Genomic DNA, 4420 nt, shown 5'->3' with positions numbered 1-4420 from the left:
AGTGCCTAAACATCAGTCACTTTATCATACCTGTAGAGTACACAAAGATGGCTCTTTAGGTCATATTATTTTATTTCTTTGATCTTTTTAGTTTCATTTTTTTTTTTTTTTACAAAATTCTCTACATCTAAATCACTTTGCTAGAAACATTTTCTTTACATTTGTTAAGCAGGATCTGCTCGGTGAAAAAAGACAAGGATCAAGGTCTTATTTCATGCATAAGATGCAAACAAAATGTCATAAAAATGGGTGTTGGCTTTTCTCTCTTTTTTGTTGGTATCTGTACAAGATGAAATGCAGCCACTTAGAGTGGGTTGACTTCTTTTAACAGCAGTTCATTCCTAAATGTATACTAACATGTCATGAAGTAACGGTGAAGGCATTGGTCTCCTGTCTTTTAAAAAGTTAATATTTTTGGCCACATGACCCAGTCACCTCTCCTCCCCTTCATTTCGATAGCGGCAGATGAACATAGTAAATGGCACATTAACTCAGATTAACAATGTTGTACTCGCAAATTCATTGCCAACCCAACCCCAAGCATGCCAGTTACCATCCATCATCCTTTCCCGTTTCCACAGTGCTCAGTCTAATTGTGCCCCACCAAATGGTGCAAACTGCTCTGCTATAGCAGCATAGGAGAGTACGTTGGCATGCATTTGAAGCTCTTCAGTATGATTACGTTTGTCAGTATCATTTCAGTAACTCAATAAACAATAGATAAGAGTTAAATTTGACCGTTGTTCTTCTTCTTAGAAGGGCATATATGGCATCATATACATTTATAACATAGCATATAAACTATCTAATATCTGCCAAGGCAGAAATACTATCATGTGTTGCAAGATGAGTGGCTCACACACCACAAATAACATATAATGTGGCGTGAGATACAGACCAACTGGAGGGTATAGTTGATTTACAATTCTGTCTGCCTACAAACGTAAAGTGTGTAAAAACAAATGGAAACAAAGAGATCATTAATTGACATATGACATGATCTCTTTGAGCTCCAGACCTGAATCAGAAATACATGTACTGATTACTTTCACATAAGTTTTACCATGTGCATGCTTACTTGGAAGTATATGCACAATGTTCCAGATTGTAGGAAGTATATGCACAATGTTTCAGATTGTAAGATCTAAAGTAAAATAAAACATGATTTTACTATAAACTGAAACTAATTTCATTGTAGGGTTGCTCTAATGTTTGAGAAAATCTGCACATGAATGGTTGATTGTGACCGTTGTATCAGAAAACACATGCTTTAAAACTACTCCCATACACCATGATATCAAGAAAATAATAATGATTGATGATCATATTTCTCTCTGAAGGAGAAAGAAAGTTGGTCTATGTTTTGTGCAAGAACCTGTTAGGCATTGTGGGGGGAATTTTGGAAGTATCTTCAAAGCTGGGGATAGATAAAGAAGGTAGTTGTAAAGCATAACAACCATTCCCTTCATTCTAGTATGGGACATGGAGCAATGGCACCAAATAACGAGTATTTCCGATAGATTACAACAGACCACAGATATTTATGTTGTTTGCAAGGAACGTTCTCTGCAATTCCAACATAATGGTGGTTCTGCATGCACTGCATAGTAAGAATAGTGGGATGCACTAAAATTTGGTCTTTACTTACTGGTGAAAGGTGGCAATTTTCCAACTTGAATTCACATTATGTACGAATGTAAGCTATCTTGCTATTGTCCTGCAGATAAAGATGATTCTCCTTGTTTCCCCTCATGTCTGAATATACAGTCTGTGAAAGGGGGTCTGTTTGTATTAAGTTTCTTTAGTATGCATGCACTTTTGCACGTATATTGGAGTTTTCCATAACAAACAAAAACACAGTTTAGGGTATGAGCAAAACAAACTCTTTTGAGAATATGTTAGTGCTTTAAAGAGTAACAATTGCCAGAGAGAAATGTTTAAAAAAATATAATTCTCCCAAAGGAAAGGCTAAAAGCATTGGATTGATGCCCCATCACAGTATGAATTAAAGGACACAGGTGTGGTAAAACACGACAATACAACTATCTGAAAAATATTAACATTAAAATATGAAATAATGGTAAAAACAAAGATGTTGAGCTGCAGATGTATTACTTGAACTGGGGGTATCTTGGCATTAATTAGCATGGGCTTAACTGATGCATATACCCCTGGTTGGAGGATTTGGGGACTACAATACACAAGGAGCATTGCCTTTCTTTGGATCACCAAGAATGATAGCTCTATAAGACTAACTGTGAAGGATACATTTGATGGGCTTGGGTGTCTTTAGTGAATCTAAAATTGCTATTTACATCTAGGAACATTGAGAGAAGTGCGGAAAAGGCACAGTCCCGGCAAGATAGAAAGAAATCGTGCTATCTGAAATTGTTGAACCATTCAGCCATGAATCATCAAACAATTGGTGCAGCTTGCTATGCATATATGATTCTGTGGGGTGTAGCTGAGACATGCAGCACCACTAAGAGATGGTTGTCCACCAAACTCCTCAGGAGGACCAAGTGATTGGACACCTTGGTGCCTTAGCATTATATACATAGTAATATTGTAGTATAATATATAGTTTGCAACAGATAAAAACTATTAGCCCAGTTACTAATCTTGAGGCCAGCTGAATTTTCTACTGTGGGCTCTATTCTAACTTACCTCAACATTCCACGCCCATTCTGGCTATTTTCTATACTTTTTCTACAAGACACATAGGAGTACAGAAACCAAGGTCTGGCTTATGCCCGATATGTTTCTCAATGCAGGCTTGTAAAAATACCAAGCAATCATGAATGGTAACTTTTGTGTAGAGGCACATAAATAGGAATGGCTCATTGACTCTCCCCACCATCTTGATTTCCCTGAGTCAGGGTAAAAGTTATCACAAAAGTTAGAATAGACTGACTGGCGGCCAAATTATATTCACGTCATGTCAAGATCAACATTTTCAACTCAATTTAGACATCTATATGCTAGCAAAAACTGGTGCCTTAAAATGCTATTTTGTGTGGTATTTTTTCAAAAGTTTTGGTACATACTGAATAGAGTACATTTTCTCCTGGTGCCCTGTAATACAAAATCAGCTTCTATTTAACAGTATTTCATTTACACTTTCGGTGGTTCTGATTTCCATATCCCACTCCAGTAATTATACTTTTAAATTAATCTGAACAAGGTGAGGCTGAGGATAGAGGCATGAGATCTAAAAGAACAGCTAAGTACTCTTTTCCAGCATGAAAATAAACTTGGGCCTGGATTTACTAAAGGTTACCCGGACGTGGTTCCTAGCAAGCACCTGAGCAAATCATTAGTAAATATGCCCTTTAGTGGTTACAAGGCAGAGAATATGCAGGATTGTTTTCACAACAAAATACTGCAAAAATGGAATACTGAATTCTGCTGCTAACCCCCTTATCTACAAAGATCTCATTCACAATTTTGGTGGTGTGTTTGTAGAAAAATTATAGTCAGCAAAGGGGGTCAGGTATTCATGATTCATAAAATAAAGTCTGAACTTTGCAAGTCACCCTAAATAAAGACTTTCTTTGAGGTATTCCTCACTATTATCCAGTGGGCAATGTATATACACTCACAGGGATAAGAAGAGATTTGTTTCAAGCCTCTAGGTCAAAATGTTATAGTTGCAAAAAGTGGGCCTGTGAACCAGAAGTGGTTCAACATTGCCTATTATGTAATTTAGCCATATCCAATCTTGCTCTAAAGGTCCAGCATGATGGTACACTCATCTTCAAACCAAAATACAGATATGCTGAGACGTTGCACAGTGGCTACTGTCTCTGCAAGGTTGGCCAGGTTGACGCAAATGGCCCATACCCAGTGCTTTTAATGACCCATCATGAAACAATGTGTATCTAAAAATGGTGAGACAAGGATGCTAACAGACATGCTACCAATGCGGCTAATTTACCTGTTTTGCATCCAGTTGTTGTCAAGCTAGAGAAAGCATAATGTCAAAAATATAAGCTGAGATTTTGTTTAGGACAACATGTTTCCCAACTTAAATGGTACATCCTACATGACGTTATGCAACACCTTAAGTTGACTAATGAAGATACAAAATTAATCAATCCGATGTACATTCCTCCCCAAATACAGTTACAGGGGCTATGAACGTCACTTCATCCCCACGTACCACAGCAGTGCTTTCTTGTTAATGGCCTAACTACTGAGCAAAAAGTACAATAATTATCTGCCAAAATATTTGGCAAGGTGATGTAGAACTGGACCAGTCATTTATGCAACATCCTAGGACGCATTAAACAATTTTTGGGTAATGGTTCCATAACTACATGACTATCAAGAACAAAGCTAATATTTTTCAAACCATTTTCGTTTGAACTAAACACACTGGACCTAATTGTAATTTGATAAGTGAGATGGAGCCAGCTTG

This window comes from Triturus cristatus, chromosome 5_2 (genome assembly GCF_964204655.1).
Source record: "Triturus cristatus chromosome 5_2, aTriCri1.1, whole genome shotgun sequence".
Taxonomy (NCBI): domain Eukaryota; kingdom Metazoa; phylum Chordata; class Amphibia; order Caudata; family Salamandridae; genus Triturus; species Triturus cristatus.
The sequence above is the reverse complement of the archived record's forward strand: the minus strand, read 5'-3'. Positions refer to the sequence as shown.